General features: G+C 40.0%; 2 long non-coding RNA genes across 5 annotated transcripts; one reads left to right on the top strand and one right to left on the bottom strand.

Annotated features, from left to right (window-relative positions):
• The first annotated feature begins 6,968 nt into the window (after positions 1-6,968).
• Positions 6,969-16,674, top strand: LOC146578806 (uncharacterized). Of its 4 annotated transcripts, XR_014891543.1 has the most exons (7): positions 6,969-7,212; positions 9,093-11,423; positions 11,941-12,019; positions 12,925-13,016; positions 13,743-13,900; positions 14,178-14,235; positions 15,164-15,572. It is a non-coding gene; the product is annotated as an uncharacterized LOC146578806 (long non-coding RNA). The 4 variants fall into 4 exon arrangements; XR_014891545.1 differs by lacking the exons at positions 6,969-7,212; positions 9,093-11,423; positions 15,164-15,572 and adding an exon at positions 16,603-16,674 and having other exon boundaries at positions 11,442-12,019; XR_014891544.1 differs by lacking the exons at positions 6,969-7,212; positions 9,093-11,423 and having other exon boundaries at positions 11,442-12,019; positions 14,181-14,235.
• Positions 16,675-17,503: 829 nt separating this feature from the next.
• LOC146578805 (uncharacterized) lies at positions 17,504-19,880 on the bottom strand. The gene is made up of 5 exons (XR_014891557.1): positions 19,405-19,880; positions 18,775-18,931; positions 18,415-18,523; positions 18,196-18,309; positions 17,504-18,053 (listed from the first exon to the last, which is right to left on the bottom strand). It is a non-coding gene; the product is annotated as an uncharacterized LOC146578805 (long non-coding RNA).
• Between the last annotated feature and the right edge of the window lie 2,718 nt (positions 19,881-22,598).

Genomic DNA, 22,598 nt, shown 5'->3' with positions numbered 1-22,598 from the left:
CTTTGGTACTCTTGGGGCCCGGTTGTCCCGGTTCCACCTCTGTCTACCTTCAGGCTTCTGGGGGGCGTTGCTGCAGCTTCAACACCCTCATTATCACATATTTGTGACACTCTCTCACTCACACGCACAATAAGAAGATTGTTGATTTATGTATTTCTCATTTTTGTATCCCGCATGTCGTATCTTTGTTTTGGTTTTCGGTCTGTTACAGGTGCAGCAGTTGGTGATACATTTTATTTGCTTGTATCAGCGAGCCGTCAGACAGGTTTCTTTTTTGTCTTTCCTCTGGTTTGGTTTAGTGACCAGCCCACTCTGCTCACAGGATTTCTGCTCTTAGCGGGTTTAAGAACAGCAGGCTGGCTCTCACAACTGGATCTTCAGCACAGCAGGTGGGTGTCTGTGACTAACAGGCAGGTCAACAGCTAAAAGTGAACCGAGAGAAAGTTTAAACAGTGAAGCAGCCACCGCACTGACTGAGTAACATAACAATTTGATGAAGTATGACGAGGAGAGGTGCAGGTTACATACCACTAAAGAACAGCCACTTCTAGAGGAGGGAGGCAGACACACACACACACATACACACCAAGAAGCAGGAGGGAGGCAGATGAGTAAGAGAACAGCTGTTACAAAGACAACAAGCTGCAAAGGTGAGAAAATAAGAGTGAGACAGTAAAATGGTGCTAACAGAGCTTCATTATGTTGCCTCATAAATGACTGTGTGACTGATTTAAATTCAGTGCCACACAGACATTACTTATCCACACAGGGAAAAGCAGGTGGTGGGTAACATAATATTCCAGAAACACGCTTTGCTGATCCGATCAGCTGTTCATAACACTTCCTACGTTAGAATAGATGTCATCGTGAACTATTGAGGCTATACTGGTGTTTTTAAAAGTTATCTTTGACTTTATGCCTTTCTGTGTCGTTTCTGGGATGCTTAGGACTCATATTCCACTGCTGGAAATAGTTTATTTTGATGCATATGCTGCTTTTTTGCAAATTTGCAGTATAATATTTATTTTCGTTTTTCCTGCAGTGTATAAAAATTGGTGTATTTCAAAAATAAAACTATGAAGACACTCAAAATAAATTTCCTGTGGTAGGAAACTATTTTGTGCAACTTTTTTGTATTTACAGTTTTGAGGGATAAGCCTCTTAAATTTCTCTAACTAGAAATATATATTAAAAAAACAAAAACGATTTTCAATGTTTTTGTAGTTTATTGCATTTTCTTGCAATTTATGTAATTTCTATGCACTTAATGCAGACATATTATTAAAGTTTGGGCTATAATGGTTGTATTGATGTATAGCAACTTGAAATGCTCCCAAAAATGGCTCCACAGCATGTAAAAATATAATATAAGCTCTGGCGGACTTGGTTCTATAGTAGGTCTTAAAGGGTTAATGTGTCATTATCACCTTTGTCCACCAGGTCCCTGCAGAGTTACTCACTTTCTCCTCCAATACTCCAAAGAAGGTTTGACTTGCAGTATAAGAGCTGTGTGAACTGTGTCCAAGAGTTTGTGTTTTAAAAAATTTATTCTGTGAAAAGTAAAACAATAATCTCCATGTTGTGTTCAGCTTCGCTGAAACACGCAGACACTGTCAGGCCAATAAAACAGGTCTAACAGCATTAGCCTACTTGTTGTTGACCATGTTCACACAGATGAGATTTCAAGAAAAAGATCATTCTGCAAGCTAACAAAAACTGTCAACTCCCATCATCAGATAGAAGGCTTACATAGAAAAAGTGCTGGTGTGAATGAGTGAATAAGGCGGGCGTGTAACGGGCTTTGAATGCTCAGATAGAGTAGGAAAGCATTACATAAGAACCAGTTTACTGGTTACTGATTAGTGTCGTCTCTGTTGCTTCTGACACAAAGCTCAGAGACAAACAAACCACAGATGGGAATCATTGTTATTACTGTAGAGTCTTTACCTCACAATATAAAGTGCTTTGAGGCCCCTGTTGTTGTTTTGTGATATATAAATAAAACTGAATTTGAGTTTGGCTTCTATGTTTCTGTGAGTCGCTGCAGCCTCGTTTATCTTATTGCGTCCTCTGAAATGTTGGTCAGTCGCTCTGCAGTGTCAGTTTTGTTTTTCCACATCTCAGTCTAGAACCATACTTTGTTGGTACTGAAGAGAGGCCTACTGCACCTTTATCACTCATGAGCAACACTGATGAGACGATGAAAAACATGAACCCTTTTCAACAGAAATACCATTAAAGAATAAAAATGTAAGAATGCTCTTTCACTCACCTGTAGACCCAAGAACTAGAGACAAAAACAGGACTTGAAGAGTGTTCATCTGTAGACAGTGGAGGGAATATAGGCAGCATAATGCTAAAGGAGCGTTAAAGAGAACGTGAGATCACACTCATATTTAATGCTCTATAAGACAAAACACAAAGACAAAGCTGCTCACAGTGATAAACATGATATGATATAATGAAAAAACATTAGGAATATGACATACAGTTTAAATGATGTGTTTAAATGATTTTTGTAAACTTTGTAGTGTATCCACCAGGTGTCAGCAGAAGCCCAGAATCACCCACAGTCAGAGGAATGTAACTGCACTGAGTTGAATTAAGGATGGCTGTTTGCTATTGTTGTTATTCATTGTGAGGTTTTTACAGAGAAATGTAATTGTTTCACAAAGCAGTGATTGTGTTTTCATGTTGATTCCAAATGTAAGATTCACTAAAGAAAGAAAGATTTCACATCATCCTTCCCAGATGGATTTTTGGGCATTATGAGTTCAGATGTTCCTGTAATCTCTCCCAGCCACTTGGTTGTACGCTGTCCTAGCTTGCATCTTATGTGCTGGATAGTCTCTGTGACACCTTTACACAGCCTGCAGGGTCGTGTTGGCTTCTTTAGATCTGGTGCTCAGATGGACATTTTCTAGGCACTGATAGGATTTCTTCATGTTTTGTCCTCTGTCTGGGTGTCAGTGATTTTGGATCCTCCTTACCTTCTGACCTGCTGTCAGCTCATCTTGTAGTATCATCTTCCTGATTTATTCATTGACGCTGTGCCGATGGCTCCGATCTTATTCTTAGTGTTTTGTTTGCTGTATTTACAAAAATGGCACAAAATATGAAAAATAGAAATTCGTCAGGAGGAGGTTGATGGCTATTGTTGTGTTTAGTTTTTTTATTCCGTCCGTAGCTTTATCTAAAAATTAGGAAAACTGGTCTTCCTCATTTTTGGCACTGGTGCCAATGCTTTCTGTAACTGATGGGGCCGTCTCCATTTAGCTGTGACATCACTGAGAGGGTCGTGTCCCTAACAGGCCTGAGGTGTTCACACAGTTTCACTTGTCTGTTGTTAACGGTTGTGATGGGCCCATGTGGGTTAAATGAGTCATTCCTGTCACACCAAAGACGTGGGTACTAACCATCAAGGACTCTTTGAAATCAGCTGGGTGTCCCATCAGTAGTCAAAGCTGGCACATTTATATTTGAGCTTCATTCATTGTTTGTTTGCTGACCTTTCAAAGTGAAAGTGAAACCAAGATGTACCCACTGTGTTTTTCTCCTGTGTGTTTGCTGCTTCAGGGCAGAGTCTACATGTGCCTCCTGAAGACTCTCTGAAACTGGGGAATTGTACAGGCTCCAGCCACAACTCTATCACCCTCCGCTAACTTGAACTGGACAACTGGATGAAAATGAATGTCTAATCAACTACAGACTGTTAACATTTGTTCACATGTTCATGTATGACTGTGCCTTATATCAGTGTTGATAATTCCTTGTGGTATTTCTACTGAAATTCATTTTCATTTTTCATCCCATTAGACATTTAAAACTGAAATGTATTTGGATTTCTGTTCGCCAAAGAAAATCAGCAGTGTTGGCACGTTAGAGGGGGATGGTAGAGATGGGGTGAGATGGAGGCAGATGATCTGCTGTGGCGATCCCTAATGAGAGAAGAAGGAAGAAGTAGACGGGTTGTACTGATGCGTGCTCAGTCTTATTTATATACAAAGTTAGATCTCTTCTCCACTCTCTTGTTAACCAGCTGAAAAGCAGCTTTATACATCACAGCTTTATTTAACCTCCACTTCATGGGCCTGGTTAGCTGGTATGATGCTGTTTAGCAAAAAGGAGACAAATACAAATATTTCAAAACAACAGAAACACAACTGATCAAGTCGTTGGTTTTATAGCAACAAAAGACCTCAGCTGAAACAGAAATCACAAAAGTAAAGAATAGACCTGCACATGTTTGACTCCTCTTGTTTTTATTTGTATCCAGTGCTGTGGGTGGTTAAGATTCCTGATTGTCTTAAACACTGACATGAAGACAAACGGCTGCTTAAGCAGATGTTTGCTGTGCTTGCATTACTTTCATTTCTGCAAGTGGTGAACATGAGTTCATGTTAATGAACAACTGGGTCACTCTCCAGGGACAGAATGGAAACAAAGACATGTGGACACAGTTCATTTTCAGGAGTCGGCCTGTTTCCGCAGCATTCATGAAAGATAACCACAGTCCTGTTCCGCTCTTTGTTTCGCATCAGGAAATGGTTGTTGCATCTCTGAAACATTAATACACAAGCAGAAGAAAGCAAAGTACAACCAAGTCTGGAAGCAGGGATGTTGGCACTGTTGGAGCTATTTGTTCTTTATTTTTATTATTTTGAAATTAGTTAAAGTTTGTTGTTAGTTTACTTATATTTTGGGTTTATTTACAAGTTTTATTTGCAGGTTAATATTTGTTTCAATGTTTTGTTTGTTTGATGTTACCTTGTTACATTAGTCAGTAAGAGCTGCAGGGCCATTTTGCTTCTATAAATAAAGAGACTGGTGTAGGACCAGCATGCACTGGGGTGGGCCTGCGTACGAAATATTATCTCAGTGCAGCAGTGGTTTGTGGATTTTTAATTGTGGGATGTTTGGTTGGTCGAACAAAAGGAATTGCCACTACAGGCACTTTACCTTGTTTGTTACTGTTCTAATTTATTGGAGCAACTGTGCTCACATACTTTCCTCTGGGATTAATAAACTATCCTTTATTAATCGTGTAGGGACATTCCTCTCTGCATTTAACCCATTCACTCAGTGAAGCAGTGCGCAGCCACCAATCCAGCGCTCAGGGCGCAGTGTCTAGAGACAGTACCTTGCTCAGGGGTACCTCTGGGCAGCTCAGTGGATTCAAACCCCTGACCTTTCCGATCATAAAATTAATGAAGTATTCTGATTCGGATTTCTCTAGAGAGATGGCAGGTCTCTCTTGGAAATGTGATCTTAACCCCAGTGACACTTTCACCTGGATAAATAAAAGATAATAAATAATTTAATAATCCCAGAGTAGAAGAAAAAGAATGAAATGGCTTTAGTGGACGTGGAATTCTGTGGAAACTTAATCTGCTGCACAGTTGCTTTATGTGAATGTGCAGGATGAACAGGAGCCAGTAGTCTCACAGCTACATCCTGTAAACTAACTCATAGTTATTAGCTCTGTTTGTGGACCAGAGAGAAAAATCTGCATTTCATTGAAACCAGCTTTCTGTAACAGAGCATCAAACACACTCCTGCATCCAGCACCAAGTCAGGGACATATACAGGAAAGTTGATCATATCTGCTTGGAAAGGTCATATTTGTTTTGCAAAGTTTTACTATCAAAAGGCAAAGAAGGAAGGAGTGGCTCACTACAAGAAGTCGAGTCATTTGTTTTGTGTGTGTGTTTTCTTTTCTTCTTGTTTTTTTTTCTGATTTTTTCTTATTTATTTTCACGTTAGCAGAAGTTGGAAGATGTGGCCAACTTTTGCTCTCTGGTCGCCTCAGCGCCGTGTGGACCCAGCTTTAAGCTGTATGTTGGAGCTATTTGTTTTTTATTTGTATTACTTTGAAATTTATTAAAGTTTGTTGTTAGTTTACTTATATTTTGGGTTTATTTACAAGTTTTATTTGTAGGTTAATATTTGTTTCAATGTTTTTTTTGTTTGATGTTACCTTGTTACATTAGTCAGTAAGAGCTGCAGGGCCATTTTGTTTCTATAAATAAAGAGACTGGTATAGGACCAGCATGTCCTGGGGTGGGCCTGCGTACGAAATATTATCTCAGTGCAGCAGTGGTTTGTGGATTTTTAATTGTGGGATGTTTAGTTTATCAAACAAAAGGAATTGCCACTACACTGCAGATAACAGTGCCTCTACTATGTTGTAAATTTTGACAAGATTACGTGTGCCAAATTGGTGTCAGTATCACCTTCAGACAACACCAGACACATTGTATGAAAATTAATTTAAATATAAAGCAACCAGTACCAGCTGCCAGATCTCTGCTCTGTGTGCTGGATTCCTGGATTCCCAGAATCTTGGCAGGGAGTTGGTGTTTCTTCGGGTTCCTTATCAAGGCACAGGTCAGACTTGAGTCATCATGTGACACGTCTTTGAAGTTTCGTTTTGTAACCGACTGCTTTGTGTTCTTCACTAATAACTGAAACAACTTTGGCATCTGGGAGTGCATCTTGTGAGGACATACTGACTTTATGAAGTAGTTCAGCTATTTGTTTGTAATTTTGTGACACTTCCTTTCCTCAAACTGCTGCAGACGATGCATATGTCGGATTCTTAGTAGTTTAGATAGATGGAGGGAGAGGATATCTTTACAAAGTTTTTTTCCAACCAATCTAATTCCTGTACAGTGACAATAAAGGGCTTTCTTGATGTTTTGTCCTCGTCTGTGTGACAATGGTACATTAGCTACATGATTTCGGATCCTCCTCTCTTTCTGTCCCCAGGTGTCAGAGGCACTCGGCTCATCTTGGAGTGTAGTTTCACATCGTCACGTGTTTTCAGGCCAACACGTTCTCACTCCCAAAGTGTAATAGTGTAATAGTTAACGCTACTTGTTTGCCCGACACTGCATGAGTCACGTGACAGTACAACAATCAAAACAAAAGAAAGGAGGCGGAGGAACAAACTGCGGCGGCTCTGTGACTTGTGAAAGCAGCGGTTCTTGCACACACAGTCGGGTCTCCTCTTCGATGACATCGCATCTAAAGTGTCGATCTCATTGATCCGTATCTGTACAAGAGTTGGTATCGACATTGCGATATATGGATCCTGCACGCACCAATACGTACTTTCTTTAAGCGATTGAGCTGGAATCACTTAAACTACAGGAATGTGGCTCATATCTGTTTTCTTTTTCTTTTTGATGATTTGGACTTCACTATCAAAAGGTAAACAAATAGGAACTGGTTGATATATGCGTGTGTGTGTGTTTTTTTTAGTATTATTATTTATTTTTGCGCCATCCTTGCAGTTGGAGGATGCGGTCCACTTTCGGCTTCTGTTCTGCTCGCTTCATGTGTGGACGCAGATATTAGCTGTCGGTAACAGACCTGACAGTTCATCATCATCGGTGAGGAACGACTGTTTTCGTAAACTTTGCTGAAATATTTACGAAATGCTTCAGCAAAGTTTACGAAATTCAGCAGATCTGCGTGTTTTCGTGAACTTTCTTAAACTTTCTCAAAGTTTACGAAAACATTCGTCAAACACGATAAATGAACATGAATGAAAAATGAATTTAAACATGCAGGTAACGAGTGTAACCTGCGGTAGGTCTTCGCTCTGTGCTCGGATTCCCAGAATGTGTTTTCACCTGTTGCTGAGTCATCCTGTCACACGTCTTTGGAGTTTCGCTTTGTGATTCACTACTTTGTGGTTTTCAGCGTTGAATTGTTGATTGAAACGACACTCGTGTGACGGACGAAAATATCTTGGAGTTCATCAAGTGAGGGCAGATAATTTTATTTATTCATTTATAATTTTGTGACACTTGTCTTTCTCAGATTGCTGCAGATGATGTATACCTCAGCGTCTTAGTAGCAGACTATTTACATGTGTGAACTGATCACACATTTACATATATTATATTTTCACTCTTGGTTATGTGCGTTTCAGCTGGATTATTAGAATATGATCAACATGGTCTGTTATTGTTTGAAATTAATACAAGTTATAAGTTGTCTCTCTGGGTTAGCCTCATTTTATGATTTAGGTTTTGTCCCATTCCAGCCCTGTGTGCAAGCATGTGACAAAGTGGAGAAGCAGTTGTAATTCTCTCCATTTGTCCCATAGGTGTTTACCTTTTTTTTTGCACATTGTACACATTATTCTGTTTCTGTGTATTTGCTATGATTTGCTATTTGTCAAGTAACATTGCTTCACTCACTATCCCGGGTTTGTTTGTGTAAGCGTTTTGTTGCCGGCAAATCAAACATTCTGCAAATTAAGACAAATACTAAGTTATGTTTCTTTATACTTTATTATGTTACAGATTAAGTCATTTGTTCATACTTACTCTGTTTGTCTTTTCAGTCATCATGAGTGTCAGGTGTGGGGAAACGCCCGCTTGGCATTTCCTCATTTTAAAGTCCTGATCATGTCACACATGACATCATCAGGTCAAACCATGTGGAGGGGTTTCTTTTTCCAGAGAGATGCTTCCTTTTGTTTGTGTTAATGTTTAAAGGGATTTGTTGAATGTTTTTCCTTTTGTTAACACTGCCATTTAGTTGTGTAAATGTGCATATTAGAAGTGTGTAGAGGTTTTGTGTTTTTAGATAACCTGAGTAGAGTTTTAGATCCCTCAGTTGAGTGAGTGGTACTGGCTGGGCAATTGGAGGGAAATTGATGGCCCTATTTAAAGCCAGTCTCTACCAGATGCAGGAGAGAGGAGAGGTGAGCTGTGTCACCAGAGCCATGTTATGTTGAGTTTTGTTAAATGAATTGATTTGGGGAAAGTTTTGTTAAGTTATACATTAAAGTAAGTTCACTGCAAATAAATTGCTCACCTTGGAAACCCAAAATGTCTGCATAGTCTGCTTCCCTACCACCTTCCTTGACGTTCGAGTGTGACTACTTCACAAAGCACAAATGTTTGGCTAGAGTTTAAATTACTTTCTGCAGATCTGCGTGATTTCAGTCTCACCTGGATGTTGGATGTGTCTGTGTGTCCACTCATCACATATGAAACACTTTGACCTTTTTGGGTTTTTCCCTGTAGTTTTCTTTGAGCTGAAGCACTAATGACTGTTCTTCTGTTGTGGTTTAGATCCGGATGAGGTGATCACAGTGAAGCAGGGAGAGGACGTCACTCTCCAGTGTTGGGGTTTTGCAGATGCTCCCATCGAGCTGCTGGAGTGGAGCAGACCTGAGCTGACAGACTACGTGTGGTACTACAGAGAGCAGCGCTCCTATGAAAAATATCAGCATCTGTCTTACAAAGGCCGGGTGAAGCTGAGAGACCCGGAGATGAAGAATGGAGACGTTTCAGTGATTCTGAAGGAAGTCACCTTCAATGATGCGGGCAGATATGAGTGTTTTGTCGGAACGAGGAGAACAAGAAACAAGCGGAGCTCCATCAGTGTCCGGGTGGAACAGACTACTAAAGATACCTCGGGTGGAGGAAACACTGAGAGAGAAAACAGGGATGTTGGAGGGAACATGGAGAGAGAAAAGTGGCGTGTTGGACAGATAGCAGCCATGGTGATTACAGTGATTGTAGCAACTGCATTGATTTTAATGATTGGGGTGGTTGTAGCTGTGGGGGTAGAGCAGGTTCCCTAGTAATGGGAGGGTTGGTGTGGTTTGATCCCTGTCTGCTCCAGTCTGCATCCTAAATATTTTCAGGGAAGATACTTAGCCCAAGTTGCTCTCAGATGCAGTCATTGGAGTCTAAATGTTAGACAGAAAGCTCTTACACAGAAAAAGTGCTGGTGTGAATGTTTGAATGAGGCAAGTTGTGTAGAAAAGCGTTACATAAGAACCAGTTTACTGTTTAATGTTTAATGTCGTCTGTTGTTTCTAACACAAAGACCAGCAGACAAACAAACCCATGAGGATCTCCTGCAGAGCGATGAAGCTAGAAACGAGCTGCACTGAAATGTCACCTGATTCTTGAGTCTGTTGTTACTGTTACAGTTTGAGTTGATGGTACAGTCCCCGAAGAGTAAATGAATACAGTGAAAAACATAATATAATTGCAACACAGCTAAAATGCATTTTTTTAATTAAAATAAATAAATATTTCTTTTAAAAACGAATGTTTTGTAGACACATTTGAGCTGCTGCAAAAACAGCTAATGTGGCTCATGTGTTTTTTTCCTCTTTGTTAATAATGGTACAAACACTATGTGCTGTATTTGTCACTTAACACTTTACAACTTGATGAGATAAAATATTTTCTAAGAAGTTAATCCAACAAAGGTGTGTATGTGTGACCTTTTGACCTTTAGAATAGAATTCAACTTTATTGTCATTGCACATGTCACAAATACAAGGCAACTAAATGCAGTTATTACATTTTCAACTTCACCATGAAGGTAAATCACTGACAGAATAAGAATTTTTCAAGTGGGAACCAACTTGTTCAACTTTATTCCAACTCGATTCAAAATCAGGGTCGATCTTTATCTCTGTCAGATCCACAGTCAAATCCATAGAAACTGAGTTGTTACATTTAAAGTCACGTTCAAATTTGAAGCATTTGGAATAAAAGAAAACATGATTTACAGACATAACATAAACATTTTTTAATGGCTCAACCAGTGCAGGTCACAGAAAGTCTCTGTCATACTGTGGAAACTCTGTTACTCAGCCTTCATTCAATCACTGCGTCCAGCTGACTGACCAGATTCATATCCTGGGCTGACTCAGAACCAGAGCTGTTAAACTTGTATGTGTCACATGAGCGTAACTTTAAACAGTATTGTGTCCTCCTGTTCTTTGTTCAGAGTTTAGTTGTTTCTCCTGTGTTTAACATGGCTTTGCCCATTAGTGTGTGGTTGTGTGATGGAGTACACAGGTTAATTTGAAGGTCAGACTGCAGACCGACGTCCTGAACAGCAGTGATCTAATTCGTCGTGTTTGAGCGCCATCTGGTGGTGAGTCTGGTAATTGTAAAAGGATGACGTGACTTCTCATGAGCATTGTAGTGTGGCTGATGGATGTTAAGCTGAACTTCTCTCCCCATTGGTTGTTAGACATTTTTTCCAATTCCATTTTGTATGCTGGCAGGCTTGGTTAGTCTGTGGAGCTGCAGAGGCACAGAGAAGTATGGATCTGGCTGTAGCTGAAGGAAAAACTGAGGTTTGGGAGGAGTAAAGCTGTGGAACAAGATTTTCGGTGTCTGTTGGTTCCTAGATTTTATTTTTTACGCCCTTCTTTGTTGTTTTTTGCTCATGACCTAATTTTAAAAAATGTGTTTACTGACATGTTTCAGCCATATAAACTTTTTTTCTCATAATGATGAGAGGTGGAAACTACAGAACTACCTCCCTGTAAGAGAGGAAGGAGGAGGAGGGTCTCGCTTGATGCTAGTGTGGACCGATCAAAGTTCAGTAGCACCTGCAGATGGAGAAAGTTTCTTCACTTTGGCTGCTCTGTAAGTATGCTGTGATGTGTTTTGGTTTCTGAAAAGGATTAAAGATACTCTCACTCTGTTGCTTCACAAACCAACACGTTCTCACTCCCAACTCGTCAAACGTGTGACGCATGGTCAGGCTCCCTCTGTTTCACTTATGGACGCGCAGGGTACCCCTCTCGCGTCGGGAATTGACGTGAAGGGTCCTCCGATTGAAGAGATTGCAGCGGAAGTGCCTGTTGTCGGTATATTTAGACATTTTCCAAATCACATTGTAGTGACGTATACAGAACACAATAAATTATATAATGTAAACAACTACATGAAAAACAGGTAGAACAATACTTTTGTATGGTTTATTGCATTTATGGAGGGAGTGATGTATGCTGGGTAATGGCACAGCTAGCGACTGGGTGACTTTATTCACCCGCTTCGGCTGTTATCAGTCCATACAATGGGCGTTATTAGCACAAATCAGTCCCATAGATATGGACCATCTCCTGCTAGATTGTTCAGAAGGTTGTTCTCATCCATCCAGATGGAGGATCACTAACAGGAGCGTGGAAGACTCCAGAATCCACTCTGGCTGGAATCCGGTGGATATGCAGTGTTTACAGGTAAGACCATTTAAACGGACAGCATTTATAGAATGACTATTAAAAGTCAGCGAGTGTCAGTAATGTTAATGTGGTTATCTTAGTAATACACAGAGTGCTAATATAACAGCTTTAAGATGCATTTGTAGATGTTATTACGTGTTTTACCGTCTTTATGGTGCTAGCTTAAAGTTACGGTGTAAACGTTAGCTTATATTGGAGTAAAGCTGTTACTGTTTAAACGATGTTAGCACAGAAATATTAGCTTCTGTCATGACTGATGAAGTTACTAGTTAATAAAGTTTCCAGTAAAGTGTTTAATCGCAGCCACAGGTTGACAGCAAATATCTCGATTAGCTTCAGTGCATCTATAATAAATATGTGCAAGTTTCAGTGCTTCGTTTAAACTGTATGATACTTATACTGACCCAGGGTCAGTGTAAAATACAATCCTAGCTGTGTGAACAAAGCCTGGCTCAGGTTATCACTAAACTTTAAACGGCACCTCTGTGTCTCTGTGTGCTGAACATCTAGGATTGAGTCAGGCTGCATTGACTGTGGGACTTTAATGTGTTAAAAGCAGGTTGAAGACGGCTCAGAAACATTTGAAGATTAAAATTTAGCATTATGGCTGCTGGTGGTTTGTAAAGCCTCTACTCAGCTGTATTTTTGTTACTAACTTATGTTTGTTGTTGTTTAACACAGATTTCAGAAGAGCAAATATGCTTAATAGTTTAACTAGATGTCATTTGTCAGTGTGGGACTGCTGAGTCACCTGAAGAACTCATTTCATTCATTCTCCACATGATGTTCATTTACAGAAATGTATTCCTCCCAAAGGGTGAACTAGTGTGTTTCCATAGATTACCTCTGTATGAATGTACTTCTTAAATGAAGGCAAGTGTTTGTCCTTTTTTGTTCCTCAGGTACAGTACGTGATATCAAGGGCAGGCGGTCAACACTGGGGGTAGACAAGAAGCAGACGTACTTCCAAGAGGGAGCTGCAGTGAGGTCAGAGGTCAGAATCTGAAACAGCTCAGGTTTATATTTTAGAGGTTATAAAAAATCAAAATGTATTTATAAAGAAACCTTTAAATAATAGTCATAATTATGATTATTATAAGAAATATCAAACATTTAAGTGGATTTTCTGTTACACATGTTGTATTAGCCCTGCAATAAACTGGCAGCCTGTCTTTGTCCTGTATCAGCTGGGATAGGCTTCATCCTCCCGCAACCTTGAATTGGATACATTGTATTCCAATTATGTAATCTGATCATTTACAAACTCAAGGTATCTAATCAAAATGTAAGTAATAATTATAAAATGGGAAAGCAGAAATAAGTGTGACGTAAATATAAATGTGTGAGCTGACATAGAGGACAGCTACATGCAGTCTGAAAAACCTTTGTTGTCAAGTTTGCAGGTCTATCAGCACGAGACATTCTTACATAGAAGAGTCTGTTAAAGTCTCTAACTCAGCGAAGCATTATTGGTCCCGTCTGTTTGGATAAATATAATAACCTGATGTATGTCCATTTATTGACACAGTTTCTTAAGTGCTTATCCAGCTCAGGATCACAGTGGAGCTGCAGCTGGATATGTTCACTAAATAAACCTTACAAAAGTTAACAATAAACCTGCATCCATGTACGTTGTTGTCCACAGGATGAGAAAATCAAACTGGAACACTGTGGAACATGTTAATAAATGTTTGTGTGTTTATGCCTGTGTCTTTCACAGGAGGCGCTGGAAGGTTTCCCTAATAGTTCCTGGTGAATCAAAGCAGAACCATAAAGGTTGCTGGACTGCATGATGGCCTTACCCCTGAGCAGTCATCCTGTTAAAGGAGGAACCAGTTAGAAGCTGTTTTCAAAGTAGCTGAGCAGATTTCATCTCAAGTAAGCAATTAACTGTTTGTTCATCTGTTCTGCCACTTAAAGAGCATTTAAGGACGTCTTTTGAGTGTCCAGTTGAATTAATTCTACTGGCTCTCATGGTCATTAGTGGTACATTAGCATTCCTCACATATCAATGAGATGCTGTACAGTACAATCCTACTGACGCAGCAGAGGGATAACGACGGCTATTCAACATCGTTACACGACACATTCAAGCTGCATGACGCAGACAAAGTGACTAAATCATCTTTTTTGTGGTTTATTGTCTTCAAACCAGCAGACAAAGCTGATTGCAGAAGATGTCAGAGAAGAACTTCAGGCCGTGGACTGAAAAGGTATTTTTTTCTTGTTATCAAAGACATTTGGAGTGACGGCTTCTGCAACTGGTTGTGCTGAAGTAAAGCTTACAGTCTAAGAAGTCACAGTGTTGATATTCAGCACAAAGAGAAAAGCTCACTTGTTTGAATTTATTTACAATCATAGTTTTATAAATTCTGACTGTAAACAGCTTTTACAGCTTTGATATTGTTTGACACTCGATATCAGGTGATAGGGTTTAATTTAAAGGTTTCTGTGTCCCAATGAGCCATTTACACTGACCAGTGTCAGTCTAACTGTAACACATTCATTATTTAGATTCAACAAAGAAATAACTGAATGTAAAAATGGCAGCCCTCAGGCAGGTTTATAGAGATATATGCATGCATTATGAAATTTATGTATCCCATATAATTGCTATTCACCTAATCATGGTATACCCACCCCTTCCTCCCTAGTTAACTGCAACCCAAAAGAACTAGTGGGGCTATTTACACACTCACAACCAGTGTGGGGTAAAAAGAGCCACCAAAAAGCTGTCAGCCACAGATGTGCTAGAAGAGTTAGAAACTCTACTTATGGAGAAACTTTCTAAGTCTAACAGAGGACAGGTACTCCTGCCCAAATAACATGATATAACCCCACATACAGCCCAGCCATAAAGTGAACCCAGTCATTTAGTTAAAGACAGTATGGGACCAAATGTAACCAGCCTGCACCAACCTCACATTTCTTCCTCCTGAATTAAATGAATGGATGGATGAAAGTTAAATGACTACAAACCTAAAGCCACTAGTTCCCACACTGGAGCTCCCTGACACTGTGTGTTAACCGTATTTAGCTTGTATCAACAGTTGTAACAGGCTAAGCCACCTGAGACACTGCATTGAATGATTGTTCCTGTCTTAATGGTTTCAGCTCAGATGTTCTGCTTTTTCCTTTCAGTAGATCAAAGCAGCTCGTGCTCCTTCTTCTTCTAAAATGGAAGCAGAAGAAGAAGAAGGCGAAGGCTTCAGCGAAGTGGCGTTCATGGTCTCAGTGAACAGTCATGGTCACACACTGCATGTGGTTTTAAAAGCAACATGTCTGTTCACCACAACAATGGAGATGTGTAATATTAGTGCAGCTACGGTTTGTTTTTGAACATCAGTTCTGTTTTCTACTTTGATCACTTAGACCAAAAAAGTGTTGTTTTCAGATTCTTTCTTTTACACCTGTTCATTTTTTATTACAATTAGTTTCACATAAATGTTAGTGTTTCCTTTATGATCTTTTAATGCTTACACTACACTGTACACGTCTACATTAGAGACATTTCTGTTGACTCAGAGTTGTGAATTGTTCTTTTATTTGATACACAATATGAAGTTCATAATTTTCTTACAAATAAAACTCTAATGACAAACATGAACAGCTGTGCTTATTTCTGAGACATGAGTTTTTGAATGTGTTCATATTTAGACAGTGTGCATCTGTCTGCTGAAACTGTGATGGTGAACCTGAGGTGATGGTCAACAGAAAGCAAATATAAAACAATATTGAAGTAATGTCTTTACCCTCTGCAGCGTGTGGACGCTGTGCACGCAATCACCTTATTCACTGTAGTAAACGTGCACCGCTAGCTCACGTGACTGACTGTCTCCATGGTTACATCGTATATTATTAGCTATGCAAACAGCTTCCAAAGATACCGCCATAGCTCTCTGCAGCTGTAACACTTTCACACTTTGCAAATCATTTCACGTTTTTGATAGTTATGAAGACAGAAAATGTTTTTAAGGTCATGCTAGGCGGTTGCTATGGTGGTTGCTGTGGACTTGGCTGGACCGCGTCCGATTCCTGTTATTAGCTGTCCGCCGCAGGAAGGCTGCGTTCCATTTACAAGTAGTGACAGTCTGCCGCAACTCGAACTCAAACCCCGCTTTGTTCTTTAATTATAGGCCTTTTATAGCCGTTCATGACACGGGCACACACACACATAAAGCATTTTGCCTCACCATGAGAATGCAAGTTTACCTAACCTAACCTTAAAGTATCTGATATAGGATAGAAAAATGAAGCAACCAGAGATTTAATGATGAAGACTCTGGGTTCTGTAGTTCACGTTTTACAGTCCTGAATGACTCTTTGCATATGATTTATTGAAGAGGACTTTAGAATGCACTTTACATTTAGACTGTTGCTTACAGTTAGACTGTCAGGGTGTACGTTACCTTGTACTCAAGCATCCCAGGACAGAGCCCTGCCCCACCATGAGCCTGGGTGGATACATGGTTATAATATAAAAGGACCGATACTGAATATGAATATTTCATGAAAATTGAATTATAATACAAATTAGTAATAAGGGTTTCTCTGCGCCCTTCTCCACCCCATACTCAAAGAGCTGCGGGCAGAGAGGGTGACAGGAGAGGATGGCACTGAAGAGAAGATGCTCGGTTTCTGGAGTCTCCTGGTCCTGTCAGTATTAGTAGGATGCATCTGCTGTGTCTTCTCGTGGATGCTCACCTACCTTGACTTGTTCCAGCCTGGTATGGATTTCCCAACACTGCGGACAGTGGCCCATGTCAGAGATGTTTAATATTGATTACATATGTCTGAATTGCTAACCCTAACCCTAGCTCAACAGACCACAATGCCCTGGACTGTCAGTATTATTACATGCTGTGAACATAAGTACCTTTGATCACAGTTTATGTTGTAAAAGAGAAGGAATATTGAAAAAAAGATCAACATTGTGATATTATTTGTTCCAAACTGACCAGAAACATGCTTGTCAGACTCTCACAGCAAAGGATCAGACTCACTGTGCATGACAGCTCAGGCCAATGATGTCTGTTAGATTGTCAGTTGTTTAGTGCTTCTGTACAGTTAGGGTCACCGTCTCTATTTCAAAATAATTAATATGCGGAAAACACTAAAAGTTGATTGTCTTCCAGTATTCTAGCATAATTAAAAAACTTTAACTTTGTAAGTACATATTAGTCCTAATGCCAGCATGAGTCTTCATAACTCCTGCCCCTGAACTTTAAAATTGACCTGATGAAAGATCATTTACAGTGGCACTCTGTCAGGATCATTCTGACTGTAAGATCACTGTATTAATCTGAATCCTTCTGCAATGTGCTGTGAATGAATGCTGATGCAATTCACTGTGGGAAAGCTGTTAATAAAATGAATCTGTGACACATGCAACACATTCACAGAGGAAGAGGACACAAAGGGAGGACACGCAGAGGCTGTGTTGAAGTCAGAAATCCAAATCTTTATAAAAAAACAGGCGGCGGTAACAAACAGGAAGACAAGCAGTCCATCAAACAGTCTACAGGGTCAAACATACAGAGAATTCAAACAGCAGTAAAAAATAACTGGACACTGAAAAACATAAAGCAATGTGTGACACAATAAAAGGAAGCAGCGCAGTATATTCACTGAATTATCATCAATTACAAAAGAGAAAAACGACGATTTCTAAGGATTATTTTCTTAAATGCAGTTAGAGTGTGGCTGGTAAAGATGGAAACATACAGAATGTAAACTGTGTGAGTTTGTGAACTTTGTTAGAAACAAATGAGGTAAAAACCCAAAACAGACAAAACACAGAAAGAGGCTCAGTATTCATTAATAATTAGAAAGAAACATTCTGGTCGTGGATTTTTACAGTCTTAGTTCCGCTCGCTGTCATCATTATAATCTTCATGATCAATGGCGAGGTCCTGAGGTGGGCGGGGCTGTCTCTGGTGATGTCACCATGAAGGAACAGCATCTGGCACGTGTTGGTGAAACATCCCAGTACGCTGGTGTAGTTTCCTCTCCAGCTGTTTGACTTGTGACACTTGAACATTAAGGGGAAGAAGAAGAAACAGTGTTAGGTCAGGTGACCACATGGTTTCTAAAGTAACTGACAGGAAGTAACCAGGCCGTTAGAAATGGATGGCATGTGTTTAGAGTTACTGGAGTTGGGTAACTCTACTTACCAAAAGCAGAAGCACACAGATGAAGGATCAGATGCTGAATATTGCAGGAACATGCTCGTGCGGTGGTCATTCAGTGCTGCAGGTTAGACAGTCCAAGACTGATATGCTGCCCATCTGAGAGTTTGAAAACACACATGCAAAGATTTATTTTGTATTACAGTCAAAGTTGGATGTTCATTTTTGTCCTTTAAAAATGTTTGTGTATTTGAAAGCACTAACATTTAAGGATGACTTGGATCGTCTCCTTTAAAGGGGAGACAAGTGTATCCACTGATCCACGTCACTTTACCTGGATGATGACTCCTCTCCCCCTCACTCAGAAACACTCCTAATATAACCAAGCAAATAAATAATATTGAAGATTTACTTACATCATTACAAAAACAGCAAAAACATCTCCCTTTGATTCTATTTCTCCATTCCTGCTGAACATCAGGCAACAAATATCTCAATAAATCACAGTAAAATGTAAAGCACATGTTTTCTCTGCTTTGTCTGACCTCTGCAGAGCCTCTGTCAAGAAAAACATAACTGTAAGCATAAAACAAATATACATTCATAACACGTCACTGGACAAACCTCGGTCAGCTGATTTCCTCTGTGCAGTGCAGACGAACATCAGTCAGCAAGTCAAGGTGGTGAGATGGACTGGTGTCCTTTGTGACTCTGCTGGTTCTTCTGAGGAAACACCACCGTCTCTCCACACCGTCACCATCTGTGAGCACAAACTGCTGCTCTGCCAGCATGTAGGAATCACATATCACACACACAGGGGTGAAGAAACATCAGAGCTCAACTTTGGATACTTTAGATCTAAACAGATCAAAGTAGCTCTTAGTTTCAGCAATCAGTGAGCAGACAAACAATGATACCAAACTGATTCTGTATGAATACAATATGGTATTTTCAATACAGGTGTCAAATTAATTTATTAAAACTAATACAGATATATGTATATTTTTTTGATAAATTAGTTTGCTAAATTATAAGAATATATTTTTATTTTTTTCATTTAACAGTTGCAACTGAAAGAAATTAAATATTGAACAAAAATATATTGTCACATTCTGAGCATGCTCAGCACGCTGACAGACTTGAAGTTGCTACAGATTTTAAGAAGTGATAATTATAGGGAAGAAACTTCTTTTTCATCCGTTTAATCGAACATTAGCTGTCTCAGTCCTGTAGCGTTCTGCAACTACAACTAACCTGAGGCTTGGATTTGGCTGCAGGTGCCCCTGTACATCCTTCTCAGCAGCACACATGTGGGTACCATTTAATCCCACTTCTTCCTGAACTTTGCTTCATCACAAGACCAAAGGTGGCATCCCGTGTCACAGTCTTATCATCATCCAGAAGAAACATTTGAAGAAACATCATGCAGAAGAAACATTTACGCGCCTCCTGGTTTTGTTTTCTGATCCTGCGAAAAGACTGAGGACAACAAAGCCCAGAGAACACGAGATACACAACATCCAACATTCAGACTCAACAGCCTCCATAAATGAAGAGCACCAGGTTGGTTCAGTTATAGTAGATATGAGCATACTTCACATTACTGGGTATGAATAATAATGAGGAGGCAAACTTTGAAGATGCAGAGCATGATGTCCCATCATCAGACTGTAAACAAACATCCACCAGGCTTCTTTGTTGGCAAAATTGATGATTCTCCTATCAGGGATCAGTAGAGTGTATTAACCTGTGGTATAAGCAGCAGTCACTGAAATATTACTGTTTCAGATAAGAAATCTAGCACATAAAAGCCAGGGTGGTAGGGATCTCTGCAAACTGACTTACCTCTGCAAGTGTGAAGCTCAACAAAAATCTGACTCTCCAGTCACAGACACACAAAACCTCCAGCTGGGAGATAGAAAACGCTGTCTGGGTCTTGCTGGATGTTGCTGGTCAGAGTCCACACATTAGCAGAGTGCTTCTTGGTCCCACTGACCCATGTGGACAGCGACTGTGGAGAACTGTTCTGGAAAACAGAGAAGAGAATTAAAATAACAAAAAGCCAAACAGGATTTCCACAAAGACTCTCTTGGAATCAGCAATCAAAAAATCACTGGTTCATATTTCAATTAAATATGAACAGATTCCTTAAATGTACGCAGTTCAGACCTGATTTAATTTAATTTCCTTCACACAGCACATTTGTCCAGGCTGACAGGTAAACATAGAATTAATCTCAGGTAACATGACTCATAGTAGAGTTTCAGTAAGAAAGATTGCAGGCTCTAATATTATTACCACACAATCCAAGGACACACCAACAGCTCAGATTTGTAGAACTATTTAAACAAATGTCTTCTGAATATTCAATTCAGGTTCACAGTGGGAGGGGGGGGGGGGGGGGGGGGGGGTGTCGTGGAATTTTTTAAATAAAGTCTGCAACACAGAAAGAGCTGTGATCAAGCTATTTATTACTGCGCCAACACACATCAAACATCACAGTTCAGTCATGTCAGCGCTGCCACAGAGGTCGTGCTCCTGCTCCTTTATGCATTCCAAGGAGGAGGGAGGAAGTTACACTGATCACACCACACTTCACGCGCCTCGCTATGAAACCTAACGGATCAATGGTTATGCTGTTTTGTGCCCTTGGCCTTATCAGCACCTGTAAAGGGAGTTGTTTTCTCAAACTGCTGACGCTGAAGTAAGTTCATCTAGTTTTAGAAACTTTCACTGAACAGTAACAGTGTCACAACTAAGCATATGCATAAGCACTTAAATACTTTAAATGAGAATAACAGAACATTTCTATTACAGAGGCTAGAGCCTGTCCCAGTAGTCATAGGTAGAGCACACCTGGACAGGTCACCAGTCTGTCAGAGGACTAACACAGAGACAGACATCAGAGTAACAAATCTATTTAAAATTAATGTAAGTTTGCTGCAGCTGTATGTATTAACATGTGTTTCTGTGCTCACAGTCCACCTCTCAGGAACCTGCAGTTCACTTTTAGTCAACTTTAAACAGACCTCACAAAAGGCTGATGTGGCTGGATCAGTAGTCTGATTTAAGTACGATACCTTTGGCCAGGGATTAATCTGGTGCATCGCTTCACTGCAGTCTTACGTATTTTCCCCACACCTGAATAAAAAATACTGATATATACAAATAACAGCTTCAGCTGATGCAGCCTGACTCAATCCTAGATGTTCAGCACACAGAGACACAGAGGTGCTGTTTAAAGTTTAGTGTTAACTTGAGTCACTGATCATTTGCAGTATTACAGAGTCTGGCAGTCTTTGCATGATGTCCACGTCACTGTAAGTTTCTAGCTGACTCTCAGGTGTGACAGGTGTGCCAGCAGGAAAGAGTAATAATAACCTGCATCCTGAGGTTTGTCATGCAGGATTAAAGCAGCCAGGCTTTGTTCACACAGCTAGGATTGTATTTTACACTGACCCTGGGTCAGTATAAGTATCATACAGTTTAAACGAAGCACTGAAACTTGCACATATTTATTATAGATGCACTGAAGCTAATCGAGATATTTGCTGTCAATCTGTGGCTGCGATTAAACACTTTACTGGAAACTTTATTAACTAGTAACTTCATCAGTCATGACAGAAGCTAATATTTCTGTGCTAACATCGTTTAAACAGTAACAGCTTTACTCCAATATAAGCTAACGTTTACACCGTAACTTTAAGCTAGCAGCATAAAGACGGTAAAACACGTAATAATATCTACAAATGCATCTTAAAGCTGTTATATTAGCACTCGGTGTATTACTAAGATAACCACATTAACATTACTGACACTCGCTGACTTTTAATAGTCATTCTATAAATGCTGTCCGTTTAAATGGTCCTGTACCTGTACACACTGCTGTATCCACCGGATTCCAGCCAGAGTGGATTCTGGAGTCTTCCACGCTCCTGTTAGTGATCCTCCATCTGGATGGATGAGAACAACCTTCTGAACAATCTAGCAGGAGATGGCCCATATCTATGGGACTGATTTGTGCTGATAACGCCCATTGTATGGACTGATAACAGCCGAAGCGGGTGAATAAAGTCACCCAGTAGCTAGCTGTGCCATTACCCAGCATACATCACTCCCTCCGTAAATGCAATAAACCATACAAAAGTATTGTTCTACCTGTTTTTCAGGTAGTTGTTTACATTATATAATTTATTGTGTTCTGTATACGTCACTACAATGTGATTTGGAAAATGTCTAAATATACCGACAACAGGCACTTCCGCTGCAATCTCTTCAATCGGAGGACCCTTCACGTCAATTCCCGACGCGAGAGGGGTACCCTGCGTGTCCATAAGTGCAGCAGAGGGAGCCTGACCATGCGTCACACGTTTGACGAGTTGGGAGTGAGAACGTGTTGGAATAACACAGAAGAACCATACTGTAAAGGATGCATAAACTAAAATGCT

The sequence above is a fragment of the Mchenga conophoros genome, linkage group LG3 (genome assembly GCF_057382185.1).
Source record: "Mchenga conophoros isolate Kocher_MC1m ecotype Shallow Benthic linkage group LG3, M_conophoros_male_GT1.1, whole genome shotgun sequence".
In the NCBI taxonomy this organism is placed as follows: Eukaryota; Metazoa; Chordata; class Actinopteri; order Cichliformes; family Cichlidae; genus Mchenga; species Mchenga conophoros.
The sequence above is the reverse complement of the archived record's forward strand: the minus strand, read 5'-3'. Positions and strand labels throughout refer to the sequence as shown.